At 49.4% G+C, this 17362-nt stretch overlaps 56 non-coding genes across 56 annotated transcripts; all 56 read left to right on the plus strand.

The window, feature by feature from the left end:
- Window positions 1–145: 145 nt before the first annotated feature.
- Window positions 146–217, plus strand: trnap-agg (transfer RNA proline (anticodon AGG)). The gene has a single exon. It is a non-coding gene; the product is annotated as a tRNA-Pro (tRNA).
- A 173-nt stretch (window positions 218–390) lies between these two features.
- Window positions 391–462, plus strand: trnap-ugg (transfer RNA proline (anticodon UGG)). The gene has a single exon. It is a non-coding gene; the product is annotated as a tRNA-Pro (tRNA).
- A 290-nt stretch (window positions 463–752) lies between these two features.
- Window positions 753–824, plus strand: trnap-agg (transfer RNA proline (anticodon AGG)). Its single transcript has one exon. It is a non-coding gene; the product is annotated as a tRNA-Pro (tRNA).
- Window positions 825–994: 170 nt separating this feature from the next.
- On the plus strand, window positions 995–1066 carry trnap-agg (transfer RNA proline (anticodon AGG)). The gene has a single exon. It is a non-coding gene; the product is annotated as a tRNA-Pro (tRNA).
- Window positions 1067–1236: 170 nt separating this feature from the next.
- Window positions 1237–1308, plus strand: trnap-agg (transfer RNA proline (anticodon AGG)). The gene has a single exon. It is a non-coding gene; the product is annotated as a tRNA-Pro (tRNA).
- Window positions 1309–1497: 189 nt separating this feature from the next.
- Window positions 1498–1569, plus strand: trnap-cgg (transfer RNA proline (anticodon CGG)). The gene has a single exon. It is a non-coding gene; the product is annotated as a tRNA-Pro (tRNA).
- Window positions 1570–1742: 173 nt separating this feature from the next.
- On the plus strand, window positions 1743–1814 carry trnap-ugg (transfer RNA proline (anticodon UGG)). Its single transcript has one exon. It is a non-coding gene; the product is annotated as a tRNA-Pro (tRNA).
- A 290-nt stretch (window positions 1815–2104) lies between these two features.
- Window positions 2105–2176, plus strand: trnap-agg (transfer RNA proline (anticodon AGG)). The gene has a single exon. It is a non-coding gene; the product is annotated as a tRNA-Pro (tRNA).
- Window positions 2177–2346: 170 nt separating this feature from the next.
- On the plus strand, window positions 2347–2418 carry trnaa-agc (transfer RNA alanine (anticodon AGC)). Its single transcript has one exon. It is a non-coding gene; the product is annotated as a tRNA-Ala (tRNA).
- Window positions 2419–2588: 170 nt separating this feature from the next.
- On the plus strand, window positions 2589–2660 carry trnap-agg (transfer RNA proline (anticodon AGG)). The gene has a single exon. It is a non-coding gene; the product is annotated as a tRNA-Pro (tRNA).
- Window positions 2661–2849: 189 nt separating this feature from the next.
- trnap-cgg (transfer RNA proline (anticodon CGG)) lies at window positions 2850–2921 on the plus strand. Its single transcript has one exon. It is a non-coding gene; the product is annotated as a tRNA-Pro (tRNA).
- Window positions 2922–3094: 173 nt separating this feature from the next.
- On the plus strand, window positions 3095–3166 carry trnap-ugg (transfer RNA proline (anticodon UGG)). Its single transcript has one exon. It is a non-coding gene; the product is annotated as a tRNA-Pro (tRNA).
- A 290-nt stretch (window positions 3167–3456) lies between these two features.
- Window positions 3457–3528, plus strand: trnap-agg (transfer RNA proline (anticodon AGG)). Its single transcript has one exon. It is a non-coding gene; the product is annotated as a tRNA-Pro (tRNA).
- A 170-nt stretch (window positions 3529–3698) lies between these two features.
- On the plus strand, window positions 3699–3770 carry trnaa-agc (transfer RNA alanine (anticodon AGC)). The gene has a single exon. It is a non-coding gene; the product is annotated as a tRNA-Ala (tRNA).
- Window positions 3771–3940: 170 nt separating this feature from the next.
- On the plus strand, window positions 3941–4012 carry trnap-agg (transfer RNA proline (anticodon AGG)). Its single transcript has one exon. It is a non-coding gene; the product is annotated as a tRNA-Pro (tRNA).
- A 189-nt stretch (window positions 4013–4201) lies between these two features.
- On the plus strand, window positions 4202–4273 carry trnap-cgg (transfer RNA proline (anticodon CGG)). Its single transcript has one exon. It is a non-coding gene; the product is annotated as a tRNA-Pro (tRNA).
- Window positions 4274–4446: 173 nt separating this feature from the next.
- Window positions 4447–4518, plus strand: trnap-ugg (transfer RNA proline (anticodon UGG)). The gene has a single exon. It is a non-coding gene; the product is annotated as a tRNA-Pro (tRNA).
- A 290-nt stretch (window positions 4519–4808) lies between these two features.
- Window positions 4809–4880, plus strand: trnap-agg (transfer RNA proline (anticodon AGG)). The gene has a single exon. It is a non-coding gene; the product is annotated as a tRNA-Pro (tRNA).
- Window positions 4881–5292: 412 nt separating this feature from the next.
- On the plus strand, window positions 5293–5364 carry trnap-agg (transfer RNA proline (anticodon AGG)). The gene has a single exon. It is a non-coding gene; the product is annotated as a tRNA-Pro (tRNA).
- A 189-nt stretch (window positions 5365–5553) lies between these two features.
- trnap-cgg (transfer RNA proline (anticodon CGG)) lies at window positions 5554–5625 on the plus strand. The gene has a single exon. It is a non-coding gene; the product is annotated as a tRNA-Pro (tRNA).
- A 173-nt stretch (window positions 5626–5798) lies between these two features.
- On the plus strand, window positions 5799–5870 carry trnap-ugg (transfer RNA proline (anticodon UGG)). Its single transcript has one exon. It is a non-coding gene; the product is annotated as a tRNA-Pro (tRNA).
- Window positions 5871–6160: 290 nt separating this feature from the next.
- On the plus strand, window positions 6161–6232 carry trnap-agg (transfer RNA proline (anticodon AGG)). The gene has a single exon. It is a non-coding gene; the product is annotated as a tRNA-Pro (tRNA).
- Window positions 6233–6644: 412 nt separating this feature from the next.
- On the plus strand, window positions 6645–6716 carry trnap-agg (transfer RNA proline (anticodon AGG)). The gene has a single exon. It is a non-coding gene; the product is annotated as a tRNA-Pro (tRNA).
- Window positions 6717–6905: 189 nt separating this feature from the next.
- On the plus strand, window positions 6906–6977 carry trnap-cgg (transfer RNA proline (anticodon CGG)). Its single transcript has one exon. It is a non-coding gene; the product is annotated as a tRNA-Pro (tRNA).
- Window positions 6978–7150: 173 nt separating this feature from the next.
- On the plus strand, window positions 7151–7222 carry trnap-ugg (transfer RNA proline (anticodon UGG)). Its single transcript has one exon. It is a non-coding gene; the product is annotated as a tRNA-Pro (tRNA).
- Window positions 7223–7512: 290 nt separating this feature from the next.
- On the plus strand, window positions 7513–7584 carry trnap-agg (transfer RNA proline (anticodon AGG)). Its single transcript has one exon. It is a non-coding gene; the product is annotated as a tRNA-Pro (tRNA).
- Window positions 7585–7754: 170 nt separating this feature from the next.
- Window positions 7755–7826, plus strand: trnap-agg (transfer RNA proline (anticodon AGG)). Its single transcript has one exon. It is a non-coding gene; the product is annotated as a tRNA-Pro (tRNA).
- A 189-nt stretch (window positions 7827–8015) lies between these two features.
- Window positions 8016–8087, plus strand: trnap-cgg (transfer RNA proline (anticodon CGG)). Its single transcript has one exon. It is a non-coding gene; the product is annotated as a tRNA-Pro (tRNA).
- Window positions 8088–8260: 173 nt separating this feature from the next.
- On the plus strand, window positions 8261–8332 carry trnap-ugg (transfer RNA proline (anticodon UGG)). The gene has a single exon. It is a non-coding gene; the product is annotated as a tRNA-Pro (tRNA).
- A 290-nt stretch (window positions 8333–8622) lies between these two features.
- Window positions 8623–8694, plus strand: trnap-agg (transfer RNA proline (anticodon AGG)). Its single transcript has one exon. It is a non-coding gene; the product is annotated as a tRNA-Pro (tRNA).
- A 412-nt stretch (window positions 8695–9106) lies between these two features.
- trnap-agg (transfer RNA proline (anticodon AGG)) lies at window positions 9107–9178 on the plus strand. Its single transcript has one exon. It is a non-coding gene; the product is annotated as a tRNA-Pro (tRNA).
- A 189-nt stretch (window positions 9179–9367) lies between these two features.
- trnap-cgg (transfer RNA proline (anticodon CGG)) lies at window positions 9368–9439 on the plus strand. Its single transcript has one exon. It is a non-coding gene; the product is annotated as a tRNA-Pro (tRNA).
- A 173-nt stretch (window positions 9440–9612) lies between these two features.
- trnap-ugg (transfer RNA proline (anticodon UGG)) lies at window positions 9613–9684 on the plus strand. Its single transcript has one exon. It is a non-coding gene; the product is annotated as a tRNA-Pro (tRNA).
- A 290-nt stretch (window positions 9685–9974) lies between these two features.
- trnap-agg (transfer RNA proline (anticodon AGG)) lies at window positions 9975–10046 on the plus strand. The gene has a single exon. It is a non-coding gene; the product is annotated as a tRNA-Pro (tRNA).
- A 673-nt stretch (window positions 10047–10719) lies between these two features.
- Window positions 10720–10791, plus strand: trnap-cgg (transfer RNA proline (anticodon CGG)). The gene has a single exon. It is a non-coding gene; the product is annotated as a tRNA-Pro (tRNA).
- Window positions 10792–10964: 173 nt separating this feature from the next.
- trnap-ugg (transfer RNA proline (anticodon UGG)) lies at window positions 10965–11036 on the plus strand. Its single transcript has one exon. It is a non-coding gene; the product is annotated as a tRNA-Pro (tRNA).
- Window positions 11037–11326: 290 nt separating this feature from the next.
- On the plus strand, window positions 11327–11398 carry trnap-agg (transfer RNA proline (anticodon AGG)). Its single transcript has one exon. It is a non-coding gene; the product is annotated as a tRNA-Pro (tRNA).
- Window positions 11399–12071: 673 nt separating this feature from the next.
- On the plus strand, window positions 12072–12143 carry trnap-cgg (transfer RNA proline (anticodon CGG)). Its single transcript has one exon. It is a non-coding gene; the product is annotated as a tRNA-Pro (tRNA).
- A 173-nt stretch (window positions 12144–12316) lies between these two features.
- trnap-ugg (transfer RNA proline (anticodon UGG)) lies at window positions 12317–12388 on the plus strand. The gene has a single exon. It is a non-coding gene; the product is annotated as a tRNA-Pro (tRNA).
- A 509-nt stretch (window positions 12389–12897) lies between these two features.
- trnap-agg (transfer RNA proline (anticodon AGG)) lies at window positions 12898–12969 on the plus strand. The gene has a single exon. It is a non-coding gene; the product is annotated as a tRNA-Pro (tRNA).
- A 187-nt stretch (window positions 12970–13156) lies between these two features.
- Window positions 13157–13228, plus strand: trnap-cgg (transfer RNA proline (anticodon CGG)). Its single transcript has one exon. It is a non-coding gene; the product is annotated as a tRNA-Pro (tRNA).
- A 173-nt stretch (window positions 13229–13401) lies between these two features.
- Window positions 13402–13473, plus strand: trnap-ugg (transfer RNA proline (anticodon UGG)). The gene has a single exon. It is a non-coding gene; the product is annotated as a tRNA-Pro (tRNA).
- Window positions 13474–13740: 267 nt separating this feature from the next.
- On the plus strand, window positions 13741–13812 carry trnaa-agc (transfer RNA alanine (anticodon AGC)). The gene has a single exon. It is a non-coding gene; the product is annotated as a tRNA-Ala (tRNA).
- A 170-nt stretch (window positions 13813–13982) lies between these two features.
- On the plus strand, window positions 13983–14054 carry trnap-agg (transfer RNA proline (anticodon AGG)). The gene has a single exon. It is a non-coding gene; the product is annotated as a tRNA-Pro (tRNA).
- A 189-nt stretch (window positions 14055–14243) lies between these two features.
- Window positions 14244–14315, plus strand: trnap-cgg (transfer RNA proline (anticodon CGG)). The gene has a single exon. It is a non-coding gene; the product is annotated as a tRNA-Pro (tRNA).
- Window positions 14316–14488: 173 nt separating this feature from the next.
- On the plus strand, window positions 14489–14560 carry trnap-ugg (transfer RNA proline (anticodon UGG)). The gene has a single exon. It is a non-coding gene; the product is annotated as a tRNA-Pro (tRNA).
- Window positions 14561–14827: 267 nt separating this feature from the next.
- Window positions 14828–14899, plus strand: trnaa-agc (transfer RNA alanine (anticodon AGC)). Its single transcript has one exon. It is a non-coding gene; the product is annotated as a tRNA-Ala (tRNA).
- Window positions 14900–15069: 170 nt separating this feature from the next.
- On the plus strand, window positions 15070–15141 carry trnap-agg (transfer RNA proline (anticodon AGG)). Its single transcript has one exon. It is a non-coding gene; the product is annotated as a tRNA-Pro (tRNA).
- Window positions 15142–15330: 189 nt separating this feature from the next.
- On the plus strand, window positions 15331–15402 carry trnap-cgg (transfer RNA proline (anticodon CGG)). Its single transcript has one exon. It is a non-coding gene; the product is annotated as a tRNA-Pro (tRNA).
- Window positions 15403–15575: 173 nt separating this feature from the next.
- Window positions 15576–15647, plus strand: trnap-ugg (transfer RNA proline (anticodon UGG)). Its single transcript has one exon. It is a non-coding gene; the product is annotated as a tRNA-Pro (tRNA).
- A 267-nt stretch (window positions 15648–15914) lies between these two features.
- Window positions 15915–15986, plus strand: trnaa-agc (transfer RNA alanine (anticodon AGC)). The gene has a single exon. It is a non-coding gene; the product is annotated as a tRNA-Ala (tRNA).
- A 170-nt stretch (window positions 15987–16156) lies between these two features.
- Window positions 16157–16228, plus strand: trnap-agg (transfer RNA proline (anticodon AGG)). The gene has a single exon. It is a non-coding gene; the product is annotated as a tRNA-Pro (tRNA).
- A 189-nt stretch (window positions 16229–16417) lies between these two features.
- On the plus strand, window positions 16418–16489 carry trnap-cgg (transfer RNA proline (anticodon CGG)). Its single transcript has one exon. It is a non-coding gene; the product is annotated as a tRNA-Pro (tRNA).
- A 173-nt stretch (window positions 16490–16662) lies between these two features.
- trnap-ugg (transfer RNA proline (anticodon UGG)) lies at window positions 16663–16734 on the plus strand. Its single transcript has one exon. It is a non-coding gene; the product is annotated as a tRNA-Pro (tRNA).
- Window positions 16735–17024: 290 nt separating this feature from the next.
- On the plus strand, window positions 17025–17096 carry trnap-agg (transfer RNA proline (anticodon AGG)). The gene has a single exon. It is a non-coding gene; the product is annotated as a tRNA-Pro (tRNA).
- Window positions 17097–17266: 170 nt separating this feature from the next.
- On the plus strand, window positions 17267–17338 carry trnaa-agc (transfer RNA alanine (anticodon AGC)). Its single transcript has one exon. It is a non-coding gene; the product is annotated as a tRNA-Ala (tRNA).
- The last annotated feature ends 24 nt before the right edge of the window (window positions 17339–17362 follow it).

Genomic DNA, 17362 nt, shown 5'->3' on the forward strand with positions numbered 1-17362 from the left:
TCATGTGTTTGTGTCAGCACTGTCTCTCCTTTGCTGTACAGCATGTAGCCGGCAGCTTTTCTGCAACTCAACACCACCCGACCTGCCTTTCCTTTCAGCTAAATATTGCTGCACAAAACGCTCGACAAAAGCGTTTGTGCAGCGTGGCTCGTTGGTCTAGGGGTATGATTCTCGCTTAGGGTGCGAGAGGTCCCGGGTTCAACTCCCGGACCAGCCCTTCTTTCCGAAAGAAACGCCAGACTTCACTGCAAGAATCGACGCTAACGAAACAAACAAAGACGAAACTTTTTTGTTAGCATTGAAGGAAAAGAGCCAATTTTGAACCAGATTTTTTACTTGCTCAGGCCTGCAAGGGGTCCTGACCAAATAAGACCCAGGAGAGCACTCAGCGACTCGTTGGTCTAGGGGTATGATTCTCGCTTTGGGTGCGAGAGGTCCCGGGTTCAAATCCCGGACGAGCCCTTTTGTGCTTCCTCACCAATTCTTTGTCGGCCTCACTGTCTAACGCCTTTGTGCTGTGGAGATTTAGCCTCAGTTGGATGTTTATTTTTTCCCCCGTAGCCATCACATTGGGGCTTGTTGTTCTAGGGGAATGATTATCGCTTTGGGTGCGAGAGGTCCCGGGTCAAAATCCAGGACGAGCCCGCAGGGGTTATAGGTGCATTTCATTGAAATGTGTTAATTTTCAACTCTCGTCAGTGATCTAGAAAATTATGTTGTTGTTTTTTTCAACTAAATTCATAGCCAGTCAAGGCTCGTTGGTCTAGGGGTATGATTCTCGCTTAGGGTGCGAGAGGTCCCGGGTTCAAATCCCGGACGAGCCCTTCCCCACCGAAATATTTGTCATTATCATGTGCTTGTGTCAGCACTGTCTCACCTTTGCTGTACAGCATATAGCCGGCAGCTTTTCTGCAACTAAACACCACCACACCTCCCTTTCCTTTCAGATAAATATTGCTGCACAGAAGGCTCGACATAAGCTTTTGAGCAGCGTGGCTCGTTGGTCTAGGGGTATGATTCTCGCTTAGGGTGCGAGAGGTCCCGGGTTCAAATCCCGGACGAGCCCTTCCCCACCGAAATATTTGTCATTATCATGTGCTTGTGTCAGCACTGTCTCACCTTTGCTGTACAGCATATAGCCGGCAGCTTTTCTGCAACTAAACACCACCACACCTCCCTTTCCTTTCAGCTAAATATTGCTGCACAAAACGCTCGACAAAAGCGTTTGTGCAGCGTGGCTCGTTGGTCTAGGGGTATGATTCTCGCTTAGGGTGCGAGAGGTCCCGGTTTCAAATCCCGGACGAGCCCTCTGTTCTGTGAAACTCTGCAACTTTTGCTGCTAGCTGCCACCGGTGAACTGCTGCAGTTTGTTACCCAGGACTTACTTTAGGAAATGTTGATGCGCAGTGGAACCAAGCTGAAATATTGGTCTTCCCTGCAGACCACTCTAAATATTTGTGTGAAGAAAGGCACTGAATAAAAGGTACCCTTGGCCCAGGCTCGTTGGTCTAGGGGTATGATTCTCGCTTCGGGTGCGAGAGGTCCCGGGTTCAACTCCCGGACGAGCCCTTCTTTCCGAAAGAAACGCCAGACTTCACTGCAAGAATCGACGCTAACGAAACAAACAAAGACGAAACTCTTTTGTTAGCATTGAAGGAAAAGAGCCAATTTTGAACCAGATTTTTTACTTGCTCAGGCCTGCAAGTGGTCCTGACCAAATAAGACCCAGGAGAGCACTCAGCGGCTCGTTGGTCTAGGGGTATGATTCTCGCTTTGGGTGCGAGAGGTCCCGGGTTCAAATCCCGGACGAGCCCTTTTGTGCTTCCTCACCAATTCTTTGTCGGCCTCACTGTCTAACGCCTTTGTGCTGTGGAGATTTAGCCTCAGTTGGATGTTTATTTTTTTCCCCGTAGCCATCACATTGGGGCTTGTTGTTCTAGGGGAATGATTATCGCTTTGGGTGCAATAGGTCCCGGGTTCAAATCCAGGACGAGCCCGCAGGCGTTATAGGTGCATTTCATTGAAATGTGTTAATTTTCAACTCTCGTCAGTGATCTAGAAAATTATGTTGTTGTTTTTTTCAACTAAATTCATAGCCAGTCAAGGCTCGTTGGTCTAGGGGTATGATTCTCGCTTAGGGTGCGAGAGGTCCCGGGTTCAAATCCCGGACGAGCCCTTCCCCACGCAAATATTTGTCATTATCATGTGCTTGTGTCAGCACTGTCTCACCTTTGCTGTACAGCATATAGCCGGCAGCTTTTCTGCAACTAAACACCACCACACCTCCCTTTCCTTTCAGATAAATATTGCTGCACAGAAGGCTTGACATAAGCTTTTGAGCAGCGTGGCTCGTTGGTCTAGGGGTATGATTCTCGCTTAGCGTGCGAGAGGTCCCGGGTTCAAATCCCGGAAGAGCCCTTTCCCACGCAACTTTCTGTCAGTATCATGTGTTTGTGTCAGCACTGTCTCTCCTTTGCTGTACAGCATGTAGCCGGCAGCTTTTCTGCAACTCAACACCACCCGATCTGCCTTTCCTTTCAGCTAAATATTGCTGCACAAAACGCTCGACAAAAGCGCTTGTGCAGCGTGGCTCGTTGGTCTAGGGGTATAATTCTCGCTTAGGGTGCGAGAGGTCCCGGGTTCAAATCCCGGACGAGCCCTCTGTTCTGTGAAACTCTGCAACTTTTGCTGCTAGCTGCCACCGGTGAACTGCTGCAGTTTGTTACCCAGGACTTATTTTAGGAAATGTTGATGCGCAGTGGAACCAAGCTGAAATATTGGTCTTCCCTGCAGACCACTCTAAATATTTGTGTGAAGAAAGGCACCGAATAAAAGGTACCCTTGGCCCAGGCTCGTTGGTCTAGGGGTATGATTCTCGCTTCGGGTGCGAGAGGTCCCGGGTTCAACTCCCGGACGAGCCCTTCTTTCCGAAAGAAACGCCAGACTTCACTGCAAGAATCGACGCTAACGAAACAAACAAAGACAAAACTTTTTTGTTAGCATTGAAGGAAAAGAGCCAATTTTGAACCAGATTTTTTACTTGCTCAGGCCTGCAAGGGGTCCTGACCAAATAAGACCCAGGAGAGCACTCAGCGGCTCGTTGGTCTAGGGGTATGATTCTCGCTTTGGGTGCGAGAAGTCCCGGCTTCAAATCCCGGACGAGCCCTTTTGTGCTTCCTCACCAATTCTTTGTCGGCCTCACTGTCTAACGCCTTTGTGCTGTGGAGATTTAGCCTCAGTTGGATGTTTATTTTTTCCCCCGTAGCCATCACATTGGGGCTTGTTGTTCTAGGGGAATGATTATCGCTTTGGGTGCGAGAGGTCCCGGGTTCAAATCCAGGACGAGCCCGCAGGCGTTATAGGTGCATTTCATTGAAATGTGTTAATTTTCAACTCTCGTCAGTGATCTAGAAAATTATGTTGTTGTTTTTTTCAACTAAATTCATAGCCAGTCAAGGCTCGTTGGTCTAGGGGTATGATTCTCGCTTAGGGTGCGAGAGGTCCCGGGTTCAAATCCCGGACGAGCCCTTCCCCACGAAAATATTTGTCATTATCATCTGCTTGTGTCAGCACTGTCTCACCTTTGCTGTACAGCATATAGCCGGCAGCTTTTCTGCAACTAAACACCACCACACCTCCCTTTCCTTTCAGATAAATATTGCTGCACAGAAGGCTCGACATAAGCTTTTGAGCAGCGTGGCTCGTTGGTCTAGGGGTATGATTCTCGCTTAGCGTGCGAGAGGTCCCGGGTTCAAATCCCGGAAGAGCCCTTTCCCACGCAACTTTCTGTCAGTATCATGTGTTTGTGTCAGCACTGTCTCTCCTTTGCTGTACAGCATGTAGCCGGCAGCTTTTCTGCAACTCAACACCACCCGACCTCCCTTTCCTTTCAGCTAAATATTGCTGCACAAAACGCTCGACAAAAGCCTTTGTGCAGCGTGGCTCGTTGGTCTAGGGGTATGATTCTCGCTTAGGGTGCGAGAGGTCCCGGGTTCAAATCCCGGACGAGCCCTCTGTTCTGTGAAACTCTGCAACTTTTGCTGCTAGCTGCCACCGGTGAACTGCTGCAGTTTGTTACCCAGGACTTACTTTAGGAAATGTTGATGCGCAGTGGAACCAAGCTGAAATATTGGTCTTCCCTGCAGACCACTCTAAATATTTGTGTGAAGAAAGGCACCGAATAAAAGGTACCCTTGGCCCAGGCTCGTTGGTCTAGGGGTATGATTCTCGCTTCGGGTGCGAGAGGTCCCGGGTTCAACTCCCGGACGAGCCCTTCTTTCCGAAAGAAACGATAGACTTCACTGCAAGAATCGACGCTAACGAAACAAACAAAGACAAAACTCTTTTGTTAGCATTGAAGGAAAAGAGCCAATTTTGAACCAGATTTTTTACTTGCTCAGGCCTGCAAGGGGTCCTGACCAAATAAGACCCAGGAGAGCACTCAGCGTCTCGTTGGTCTAGGGGTATGATTCTCGCTTTGGGTGCGAGAGGTCCCGGGTTCAAATCCCGGACGAGCCCTTTTGTGCTTCCTCACCAATTCTTTGTCGGCCTCACTGTCTAACGCCTTTGTGCTGTGGAGATTTAGCCTCAGTTGGATGTTTATTTTTTCCCCCGTAGCCATCACATTGGGGCTTGTTGTTCTAGGGGAATGATTATCGCTTTGGGTGCGAGAGGTCCCGGGTTCAAATCCAGGACGAGCCCGCAGGCGTTATAGGTGCATTTCATTGAAATGTGTTAATTTTCAACTCTCGTCAGTGATCTAGAAAATTATGTTGTTGTTTTTTTCAACTAAATTCATAGCCAGTCAAGGCTCGTTGGTCTAGGGGTATGATTCTCGCTTAGGGTGCGAGAGGTCCCGGGTTCAAATCCCGGACGAGCCCTTCCCCACGCAAATATTTGTCATTATCATGTGCTTGTGTCAGCACTGTCTCACCTTTGCTGTACAGCATATAGCCGGCAGCTTTTCTGCAACTAAACACCACCACACCTCCCTTTCCTTTCAGATAAATATTGCTGCACAGAAGGCTCGACATATGCTTTTGAGCAGCGTGGCTCGTTGGTCTAGGGGTATGATTCTCGCTTAGGGTGCGAGAGGTCCCGGGTTCAAATCCCAGAAGAGCCCTTTCCCACGCAACTTTCTGTAAGTATCATGTGTTTGTGTCAGCACTGTCTCTCCTTTGCTGTACAGCATGTATCCCGCAGCTTTTCTGCAACTCAACACCACCCGACCTGCCTTTCCTTTCAGCTAAATATTGCTGCACAAAACGCTCGACAAAAGCGTTTGTGCAGCGTGGCTCGTTGGTCTAGGGGTATGATTCTCGCTTAGGGTGCGAGAGGTCCCGGGTTCAAATCCCGGACGAGCCCTCTGTTCTGGGAAACTCTGCAACTTTTGATGCTAGCTGCCACCGGTGAACTGCTGCAGTTTGTTACCCAGGACTTACTTTAGGAAATGTTGATGCGCAGTGGAACCAAGCTGAAATATTGGTCTTCCCTGCAGACCACTCTAAATATTTGTGTGAAGAAAGGCACCGAATAAAAGGTAACGTTGGCCCAGGCTCGTTGGTCTAGGGGTATGATTCTCGCTTCGGCTGCGAGAGGTCCCGGGTTCAACTCCCGGACGAGCCCTTCTATCCGAAAGAAACGCCAGACTTCACTGCAAGAATCGACACTAACGAAACAAACAAAGACGAAACTCTTTTGTTAGCATTGAAGGAAAAGAGCCAATTTTGAACCAGATTTTTTACTTGCTCAGGCCTGCAAGTGGTCCTGACAAAATAAGACCCAGCAGAGCACTCAGCGGCTCGTTGGTCTAGGGGTATGATTCTCGCTTTGGGTGCGAGAGGTCCCGGGTTCAAATCCCGGACGAGCCCTTTTGTGCTTCCTCACCAATTCTTTGTCGGCCTCACTGTCTAACGCCTTTGTGCTGTGGAGATTTAGCCTCAGTTGGATGTTTATTTTTTCCCCCGTAGCCATCACATTGGGGCTTGTTGTTCTAGGGGAATGATTATCGCTTTGGGTGCAAGAGGTCCCGGGTTCAAATCCAGGACGAGCCCGCAGGCGTTATAGGTGCATTTCATTGAAATGTGTTAATTTTCAACTCTCGTCAGTGATCTAGAAAATTATGTTGTTGTTTTTTTCAACTAAATTCATAGCCAGTCAAGGCTCGTTGGTCTAGGGGTATGATTCTCGCTTAGGGTGCGAGAGGTCCCGGGTTCAAATCCCGGACGAGCCCTTCCCCACGCAAATATTTGTCATTATCATGTGCTTGTGTCAGCACTGTCTCACCTTTGCTGTACAGCATATAGCCGGCAGCTTTTCTGCAACTAAACACCACCACACCTCCCTTTCCTTTCAGATAAATATTGCTGCACAGAAGGCTCGACATATGCTTTTGAGCAGCGTGGCTCGTTGGTCTAGGGGTATGATTCTCGCTTAGGGTGCGAGAGGTCCCGGGTTCAAATCCCAGAAGAGCCCTTTCCCACGCAACTTTCTGTAAGTATCATGTGTTTGTGTCAGCACTGTCTCTCCTTTGCTGTACAGCATGTATCCCGCAGCTTTTCTGCAACTCAACACCACCCGACCTGCCTTTCCTTTCAGCTAAATATTGCTGCACAAAACGCTCGACAAAAGCGTTTGTGCAGCGTGGCTCGTTGGTCTAGGGGTATGATTCTCGCTTAGGGTGCGAGAGGTCCCGGGTTCAAATCCCGGACGAGCCCTCTGTTCTGTGAAACTCTGCAACTTTTGATGCTAGCTGCCACCGGTGAACTGCTGCAGTTTGTTACCCAGGACTTACTTTAGGAAATGTTGATGCGCAGTGGAACCAAGCTGAAATATTGGTCTTCCCTGCAGACCACTCTAAATATTTGTGTGAAGAAAGGCACCGAATAAAAGGTAACGTTGGCCCAGGCTCGTTGGTCTAGGGGTATGATTCTCGCTTCGGCTGCGAGAGGTCCCGGGTTCAACTCCCGGACGAGCCCTTCTATCCGAAAGAAACGCCAGACTTCACTGCAAGAATCGACACTAACGAAACAAACAAAGACGAAACTCTTTTGTTAGCATTGAAGGAAAAGAGCCAATTTTGAACCAGATTTTTTACTTGCTCAGGCCTACAAGGGGTCCTGACCAAATAAGACCCAGGAGAGCACTCAGCGGCTCGTTGGTCTAGGGGTATGATTCTCGCTTTGGGTGCGAGAGGTCCCGGGTTCAAATCCCGGACGAGCCCTTTTGTGCTTCCTCACCAATTCTTTGTCGGCCTCACTGTCTAACGCCTTTGTGCTGTGGAGATTTAGCCTCAGTTGGATGTTTATTTTTTCCCCCGTAGCCATCACATTGGGGCTTGTTGTTCTAGGGGAATGATTATCGCTTTGGGTGCGAGAGGTCCCGGGTTCAAATCCAGGACGAGCCCGCAGGCGTTATAGGTGCATTTCATTGAAATGTGTTAATTTTCAACTCTCGTCAGTGATCTAGAAAATTATGTTGTTGTTTTTTTCAACTAAATTCATAGCCAGTCAAGGCTCGTTGGTCTAGGGGTATGATTCTCGCTTAGGGTGCGAGAGGTCCCGGGTTCAAATCCCGGAAGAGCCCTTTCCCACGCAACTTTCTGTCAGTATCATGTGTTTGTGTCAGCACTGTCTCTCCTTTGCTGTACAGCATGTAGCCGGCAGCTTTTCTGCAACTCAACACCACCCGACCTGCCTTTCCTTTCAGCTAAATATTGCTGCACAAAACGCTCGACAAAAGCGTTTGTGCAGCGTGGCTCGTTGGTCTAGGGGTATGATTCTCGCTTAGGGTGCGAGAGGTCCCGGGTTCAAATCCCGGACGACCCCTCTGTTCTGTGAAACTCTGCAACTTTTGCTGCTAGCTGCCACCGGTGAACTGCTGCAGTTTGTTACCCAGGACTTACTTTAGGAAATGTTGATGCGCAGTGGAACCAAGCTGAAATATTGGTCTTCCCTGCAGACCACTCTAAATATTTGTGTGAAGAAAGGCACCGAATAAAAGGTGCCCTTGGCCCAGGCTCGTTGGTCTAGGGGTATGATTCTCGCTTCGGGTGTGAGAGGTCCCGGGTTCAACTCCCGGACGAGCCCTTCTATCCGAAAGAAACGCCAGACTTCACTGCAAGAATCGACGCTAACGAAACAAACAAAGACGAAACTCTTTTGTTAGCATTGAAGGAAAAGAGCCAATTTTGAACCAGATTTTTTACTTGCTCAGGCCTGCAAGTGGTCCTGACAAAATAAGACCCAGCAGAGCACTCAGCGGCTCGTTGGTCTAGGGGTATGATTCTCGCTTTGGGTGCGAGAGGTCCCGGGTTCAAATCCCGGACGAGCCCTTTTGTGCTTCCTCACCAATTCTTTGTCGGCCTCACTGTCTAACGCCTTTGTGCTGTGGAGATTTAGCCTCAGTTGGATGTTTATTTTTTCCCCCGTAGCCATCACATTGGGGCTTGTTGTTCTAGGGGAATGATTATCGCTTTGGGTGCAAGAGGTCCCGGGTTCAAATCCAGGACGAGCCCGCAGGCGTTATAGGTGCATTTCATTGAAATGTGTTAATTTTCAACTCTCGTCAGTGATCTAGAAAATTATGTTGTTGTTTTTTTCAACTAAATTCATAGCCAGTCAAGGCTCGTTGGTCTAGGGGTATGATTCTCGCTTAGGGTGCGAGAGGTCCCGGGTTCAAATCCCGGACGAGCCCTTCCCCACGCAAATATTTGTCATTATCATGTGCTTGTGTCAGCACTGTCTCACCTTTGCTGTACAGCATATAGCCGGCAGCTTTTCTGCAACTAAACACCACCACACCTCCCTTTCCTTTCAGATAAATATTGCTGCACAGAAGGCTCGACATATGCTTTTGAGCAGCGTGGCTCGTTGGTCTAGGGGTATGATTCTCGCTTAGGGTGCGAGAGGTCCCGGGTTCAAATCCCAGAAGAGCCCTTTCCCACGCAACTTTCTGTAAGTATCATGTGTTTGTGTCAGCACTGTCTCTCCTTTGCTGTACAGCATGTATCCCGCAGCTTTTCTGCAACTCAACACCACCCGACCTCCCTTTCCTTTCAGCTAAATATTGCTGCACAAAACGCTCGACAAAAGCGTTTGTGCAGCGTGGCTCGTTGGTCTAGGGGTATGATTCTCGCTTAGGGTGCGAGAGGTCCCGGGTTCAAATCCCGGACGACCCCTCTGTTCTGTGAAACTCTGCAACTTTTGCTGCTAGCTGCCACCGGTGAACTGCTGCAGTTTGTTACCCAGGACTTACTTTAGGAAATGTTGATGCGCAGTGGAACCAAGCTGAAATATTGGTCTTCCCTGCAGACCACTCTAAATATTTGTGTGAAGAAAGGCACCGAATAAAAGGTACCCTTGGCCCAGGCTCGTTGGTCTAGGGGTATGATTCTCGCTTCGGGTGCGAGAGGTCCCGGGTTCAACTCCCGGACGAGCCCTTCTATCCGAAAGAAACGCCAGACTTCACTGCAAGAATCGACGCTAACGAAACAAACAAAGACGAAACTCTTTTGTTAGCATTGAAGGAAAAGAGCCAATTTTGAACCAGATTTTTTACTTGCTCAGGCCTGCAAGTGGTCCTGACAAAATAAGACCCAGCAGAGCACTCAGCGGCTCGTTGGTCTAGGGGTATGATTCTCGCTTTGGGTGCGAGAGGTCCCGGGTTCAAATCCCGGACGAGCCCTTTTGTGCTTCCTCACCAATTCTTTGTCGGCCTCACTGTCTAACGCCTTTGTGCTGTGGAGATTTAGCCTCAGTTGGATGTTTATTTTTTCCCCCGTAGCCATCACATTGGGGCTTGTTGTTCTAGGGGAATGATTATCGCTTTGGGTGCAAGAGGTCCCGGGTTCAAATCCAGGACGAGCCCGCAGGCGTTATAGGTGCATTTCATTGAAATGTGTTAATTTTCAACTCTCGTCAGTGATCTAGAAAATTATGTTGTTGTTTTTTTCAACTAAATTCATAGCCAGTCAAGGCTCGTTGGTCTAGGGGTATGATTCTCGCTTAGGGTGCGAGAGGTCCCGGGTTCAAATCCCGGACGAGCCCTTCCCCACGCAAATATTTGTCATTATCATGTGCTTGTGTCAGCACTGTCTCACCTTTGCTGTACAGCATATAGCCGGCAGCTTTTCTGCAACTAAACACCACCACACCTCCCTTTCCTTTCAGATAAATATTGCTGCACAGAAGGCTCGACATAAGCTTTTGAGCAGCGTGGCTCGTTGGTCTAGGGGTATGATTCTCGCTTAGGGTGCGAGAGGTCCCGGGTTCAAATCCCAGAAGAGCCCTTTCCCACGCAACTTTCTGTAAGTATCATGTGTTTGTGTCAGCACTGTCTCTCCTTTGCTGTACAGCATGTATCCCGCAGCTTTTCTGCAACTCAACACCACCCGACCTGCCTTTCCTTTCAGCTAAATATTGCTGCACAAAACGCTCGACAAAAGCGTTTGTGCAGCGTGGCTCTGTGGTCTAGGGGTATGATTCTCGCTTAGGGTGCGAGAGGTCCCGGGTTCAAATCCCGGACGAGCCCTCTGTTCTGTGAAACTCTGCAACTTTTGATGCTAGCTGCCACCGGTGAACTGCTGCAGTTTGTTACCCAGGACTTACTTTAGGAAATGTTGATGCGCAGTGGAACCAAGCTGAAATATTGGTCTTCCCTGCAGACCACTCTAAATATTTGTGTGAAGAAAGGCACCGAATAAAAGGTAACGTTGGCCCAGGCTCGTTGGTCTAGGGGTATGATTCTCGCTTCGGGTGCGAGAGGTCCCGGGTTCAACTCACGGACGAGCCCTTCTATCCGAAAGAAACGCCAGACTTCACTGCAAGAATCGACGCTAACGAAACAAACAAAGACGAAACTCTTTTGTTAGCATTGAAGGAAAAGAGCCAATTTTGAACCAGATTTTTTACTTGCTCAGGCCTGCAAGGGGTCCTGACCAAATAAGACCCAGGAGAGCACTCAGCGGCTCGTTGGTCTAGGGGTATGATTCTCGCTTTGGGTGCGAGAGGTCCCGGGTTCAAATCCCGGACGAGCCCTTTTGTGCTTCCTCACCAATTCTTTGTCGGCCTCACTGTCTAACGCCTTTGTGCTGTGGAGATTTAGCCTCAGTTGGATGTTTATTTTTTCCCCCGTAGCCATCACATTGGGGCTTGTTGTTCTAGGGGAATGATTATCGCTTTGGGTGCAAGAGGTCCCGGGTTCAAATCCAGGACGAGCCCGCAGGCGTTATAGGTGCATTTCATTGAAATGTGTTAATTTTCAACTCTCGTCAGTGATCTAGAAAATTATGTTGTTGTTTTTTTCAACTAAATTCATAGCCAGTCAAGGCTCGTTGGTCTAGGGGTATGATTCTCGCTTAGGGTGCGAGAGGTCCCGGGTTCAAATCCCGGACGAGCCCTTCCCCACGCAAATATTTGTCATTATCATGTGCTTGTGTCAGCACTGTCTCACCTTTGCTGTACAGCATATAGCCGGCAGCTTTTCTGCAACTAAACACCACCACACCTCCCTTTCCTTTCAGATAAATATTGCTGCACAGAAGGCTCGACATAAGCTTTTGAGCAGCGTGGCTCGTTGGTCTAGGGGTATGATTCTCGCTTAGGGTGCGAGAGGTCCCGGGTTCAAATCCCAGAAGAGCCCTTTCCCACGCAACTTTCTGTAAGTATCATGTGTTTGTGTCAGCACTGTCTCTCCTTTGCTGTACAGCATGTATCCCGCAGCTTTTCTGCAACTCAACACCACCCGACCTGCCTTTCCTTTCAGCTAAATATTGCTGCACAAAACGCTCGACAAAAGCGTTTGTGCAGCGTGGCTCTGTGGTCTAGGGGTATGATTCTCGCTTAGGGTGCGAGAGGTCCCGGGTTCAAATCCCGGACGAGCCCTCTGTTCTGTGAAACTCTGCAACTTTTGCTGCTAGCTGCCACCGGTGAACTGCTGCAGTTTGTTACCCAGGACTTACTTTAGGAAATGTTGATGCGCAGTGGAACCAAGCTGAAATATTGGTCTTCCCTGCAGACCACTCTAAATATTTGTGTGAAGAAAGGCACCGAATAAAAGGTAACGTTGGCCCAGGATCGTTGGTCTAGGGGTATGATTCTCGCTTCGGGTGCGAGAGGTCCCGGGTTCAACTCCCGGACGAGCCCTTCTATCCGAAAGAAACGCCAGACTTCACTGCAAGAATCGACGCTAACGAAACAAACAAAGACGAAACTCTTTTGTTAGCATTGAAGGAAAAGAGCCAATTTTGAACCAGATTTTTTACTTGCTCAGGCCTGCAAGGGGTCCTGACCAAATAAGACCCAGGAGAGCACTCAGCGGCTCGTTGGTCTAGGGGTATGATTCTCGCTTTGGGTGCGAGAGGTCCCGGGTTCAAATCCCGGACGAGCCCTTTTGTGCTTCCTCACCAATTCTTTGTCGGCCTCACTGTCTAACGCCTTTGTGCTGTGGAGATTTAGAGGTCCCGGGTTCAAATCCCGGACGAGCCCTTCCCCACGCAAATATTTGTCATTATCATGTGCTTGTGTCAGCACTGTCTCACCTTTGCTGTACAGCATATAGCCGGCAGCTTTTCTGCAACTAAACACCACCACACCTCCCTTTCCTTACAGATAAATATTGCTGCACAGAAGGCTCGACATAAGCTTTTGAGCAGCGTGGCTCGTTGGTCTAGGGGTATGATTCTCGCTTAGCGTGCCAGAGGTCCCAGGTTCAAATCCCGGAAGAGCCCTTTCCCACGCAACTTTCTGTCAGTATCATGTGTTTGTGTCAGCACTGTCTCTCCTTTGCTGTACAGCATGTAGCCGGCAGCTTTTCTGCAACTCAACACCACCCGACCTGCCTTTCCTTTCAGCTAAATATTGCTGCACAAAACGCTCGACAAAAGCGTTTGTGCAGCGTGGCTCGTTGGTCTAGGGGTATGATTCTCGCTTAGGGTGCGAGAGGTCCCGGGTTCAAATCCCGGACGAGCCCTCTGTTCTGTGAAACTCTGCAACTTTTGCTGCTAGCTGCCACCGGTGAACTGCTGCAGTTTGTTACCCAGGACTTACTTTAGGAAATGTTGATGCGCAGTGGAACCAAGCTGAAATATTGGTCTTCCCTGCAGACCACTAAATATTTGTGTGAAGAAAGGCACCGAATAAAAGGTACCCTTGGCCCAGGCTCGTTGGTCTAGGGGTATGATTCTCGCTTCGGGTGCGAGAGGTCCCGGGTTCAACTCCCGGACGAGCCCTTCTATCCGAAAGAAACGCCAGACTTCACTGCAAGAATCGACGCTAACGAAACAAACAAAGACGAAACTCTTTTGTTAGCATTGAAGGAAAAGAGCCAATTTTGAACCAGATTTTTTACTTGCTCAGGCCTGCAAGGGGTCCTGACCAAATAAGACCCAGGAGAGCACTCAGCGGCTCGTTGGTCTAGGGGTATGATTCTCGCTTTGGGTGCGAGAGGTCCCGGGTTCAAATCCCGGACGAGCCCTTTTGTGCTTCCTCACCAATTCTTTGTCGGCCTCACTGTCTAACGCCTTTGTGCTGTGGAGATTTAGAGGTCCCGGGTTCAAATCCCGGACGAGCCCTTCCCCACGCAAATATTTGTCATTATCATGTGCTTGTGTCAGCACTGTCTCACCTTTGCTGTACAGCATATAGCCGGCAGCTTTTCTGCAACTAAACACCACCACACCTCCCTTTCCTTACAGATAAATATTGCTGCACAGAAGGCTCGACATAAGCTTTTGAGCAGCGTGGCTCGTTGGTCTAGGGGTATGATTCTCGCTTAGCGTGCGAGAGGTCCCGGGTTCAAATCCCGGAAGAGCCCATTCCCACGCAACTTTCTGTCAGTATCATGTGTTTGTGTCAGCACTGTCTCTCCTTTGCTGTACAGCATGTAGCCGGCAGCTTTTCTGCAACTCAACACCACCCGACCTGCCTTTCCTTTCAGCTAAATATTGCTGCACAAAACGCTCGACAAAAGCATTTGTGCAGCGTGGCTCGTTGGTCTAGGGGTATGATTCTCGCTTAGGGTGCGAGAGGTCCCGGGTTCAAATCCCGGACGAGCCCTCTGTTCTGTGAAACTCTGCAACTTTTGCTGCTAGCTGCCACCGGTGAACTGCTGCAGTTTGTTACCCAGGACTTACTTTAGGAAATGTTGATGCGCAGTGGAACCAAGCTGAAATATTGGTCTTCCCTGCAGACCACTCTAAATATTTGTGTGAAGAAAGGCACCGAATAAAAGGTACCCTTGGCCCAGGCTCGTTGGTCTAGGGGTATGATTCTCGCTTCGGGTGCGAGAGGTCCCGGGTTCAACTCCCGGACGAGCCCTTCTATCCGAAAGAAACGCCAGACTTCACTGCAAGAATCGACGCTAACGAAACAAACAAAGACGAAACTCTTTTGTTAGCATTGAAGGAAAAGAGCCAATTTTGAACCAGATTTTTTACTTGCTCAGGCCTGCAAGGGGTCCTGACCAAATAAGACCCAGGAGAGCACTCAGCGGCTCGTTGGTCTAGGGGTATGATTCTCGCTTTGGGTGCGAGAGGTCCCGGGTTCAAATCCCGGACGAGCCCTTTTGTGCTTCCTCACCAATTCTTTGTCGGCCTCACTGTCTAACGCCTTTGTGCTGTGGAGATTTAGAGGTCCCGGGTTCAAATCCCGGACGAGCCCTTCCCCACGCAAATATTTGTCATTATCATGTGCTTGTGTCAGCACTGTCTCACCTTTGCTGTACAGCATATAGCCGGCAGCTTTTCTGCAACTAAACACCACCACACCTCCCTTTCCTTACAGATAAATATTGCTGCACAGAAGGCTCGACATAAGCTTTTGAGCAGCGTGGCTCGTTGGTCTAGGGGTATGATTCTCGCTTAGCGTGCGAGAGGTCCCGGGTTCAAATCCCGGAAGAGCCCTTTCCCACGCAACTTTCTGTCAGTATCATGTGTTTGTGTCAGCACTGTCTCTCCTTTGCTGTACAGCATGTAGCCGGCAGCTTTTCTGCAACTCAACACCACCCGACCTGCCTTTCCTTTCAGCTAAATATTGCTGCACAAAACGCTCGACAAAAGCGTTTGTGCAGCGTGGCTCGTTGGTCTAGGGGTATGATTCTCGCTTAGGGTGCGAGAGGTCCCGGGTTCAAATCCCGGACGAGCCCTCTGTTCTGTGAAACTCTGCAACTTTTGCTGCTAGCTGCCACCGGTGAACTGCTGCAGTTTGTTACCCAGGACTTACTTTAGGAAATGTTGATGCGCAGTGGAACCAAGCTGAAATATTGGTCTTCCCTGCAGACCACTCTAAATATTTGTGTGAAGAAAGGCACCGAATAAAAGGTACCCTTGGCCCAGGCTCGTTGGTCTAGGGGTATGATTCTCGCTTCGGGTGCGAGAGGTCCCGGGTTCAACTCCCGGACGAGCCCTTCTATCCGAAAGAAACGCCAGACTTCACTGCAAGAATCGACGCTAACGAAACAAACAAAGACGAAACTCTTTTGTTAGCATTGAAGGAAAAGAGCCAATTTTGAACCAGATTTTTTACTTGCTCAGGCCTGCAAGGGGTCCTGACCAAATAAGACCCAGGAGAGCACTCAGCGGCTCGTTGGTCTAGGGGTATGATTCTCGCTTTGGGTGCGAGAGGTCCCGGGTTCAAATCCCGGACGAGCCCTTTTGTGCTTCCTCACCAATTCTTTGTCGGCCTCACTGTCTAACGCCTTTGTGCTGTGGAGATTTAGAGGTCCCGGGTTCAAATCCCGGACGAGCCCTTCCCCACGCAAATATTTGTCATTATCATGTGCTTGTGTCAGCACTGTCTCACCTTTGCTGTACAGCATATAGCCGGCAGCTTTTCTGCAACTAAACACCACCACACCTCCCTTTCCTTACAGATAAATATTGCTGCACAGAAGGCTCGACATAAGCTTTTGAGCAGCGTGGCTCGTTGGTCTAGGGGTATGATTCTCGCTTAGCGTGCGAGAGGTCCCGGGTTCAAATCCCGGAAGAGCCCTTTCCCACGCAACTTTCTGTCAGTATCATGTGTTTGTGTCAGCACTGTCTCTCCTTTGCTGTACAGCATGTAGCCGGCAGCTTTTCTGCAACTCAACACCACCCCACCTGCCTTTCCTTTCAGCTAAATATTGCTGCACAAAACGCTCGACAAAAGCGTTTGTGCAGCGTGGCTCGTTGGTCTAGGGGTATGATTCTCGCTTAGGGTGCGAGAGGTCCCGGGTTCAAATCCCGGACGAGCCCTCTGTTCTGTGAAACTCTGCAACTTTTGCTGCTAGCTGCCACCGGTGAACTGCTGCAGTTTGTTACCCAGGACTTACTTTAGGAAATGTTGATGCGCAGTGGAACCAAGCTGAAATATTGGTCTTCCCTGCAGACCACTCTAAATATTTGTGTGAAGAAAGGCACCGAATAAAAGGTACCCTTGGCCCAGGCTCGTTGGTCTAGGGGTATGATTCTCGCTTCGGGTGCGAGAGGTCCCGGGTTCAACTCCCGGACGAGCCCTTCTTTCCGAAAGAAACACCAGACTTCACTGCAAGAATCGACGCTAACGAAACAAACAAAGACGAAACTTTTTTGTTAGCATTGAAGGAAAAGAGCCAATTTTGAACCAGATTTTTTACTTGCTCAGGCCTGCAAGGGGTCCTGACCAAATAAGACCCAGCAGAGCACTCAGCGGCTCGTTGGTCTAGGGGTATGATTCTCGCTTTGGGTGCGAGAGGTCCCGGGTTCAAATCCCGGACGAGCCCTTTTGTGCTTCCTCACCAATTCTTTGTCGGCCTCACTGTCTAACGCCTTTGTGCTGTGGAGATTTAGCCTCAGTTGGATGTTTATTTTTTCCCCCGTAGCCATCACATTGGGGCTTGTTGTTCTAGGGGAATGATTATCGCTTTGGGTGCAAGAGGTCCCGGGTTCAAATCCAGGACGAGCCCGCAGGCGTTATAGGTGCATTTCATTGAAATGTGTTAATTTTCAACTCTCGTCAGTGATCTAGAAAATTATGTTGTTGTTTTTTTCAACTAAATTCATAGCCAGTCAAGGCTCGTTGGTCTAGGGGTATGATTCTCGCTTAGGGTGCGAGAGGTCCCGGGTTCAAATCCCGGACGAGCCCTTCCCCACGCAAATATTTGTCATTATCATGTGCTTCTGTCAGCACTGTCTCACCTTTGCTGTACAGCATATAGCCGGCAGCTTTTCTGCAACTAAACACCACCACACCTCCCTTTCCTTTCAGATAAATATTGCTGCACAGAAGGCTCGACATAAGCTTTTGAGCAGCGTGGCTCGTTGGTCTAGGGGTATGATTCTCGCTTAGCGTGCGAGAGGTCCCGGGTTCAAATCCCGGAAGAGCTCTTTCCCACGCAACTTTCTGTCAGT

This window comes from Alosa pseudoharengus, unplaced genomic scaffold, assembly GCF_046254945.1.
Source record: "Alosa pseudoharengus isolate Yale_2024_CS ecotype anadromous, Long Island Sound unplaced genomic scaffold, YU_APseudo_1.1 YU_APseudo_1.1_scf_6, whole genome shotgun sequence".
In the NCBI taxonomy this organism is placed as follows: Eukaryota; Metazoa; Chordata; class Actinopteri; order Clupeiformes; family Clupeidae; genus Alosa; species Alosa pseudoharengus.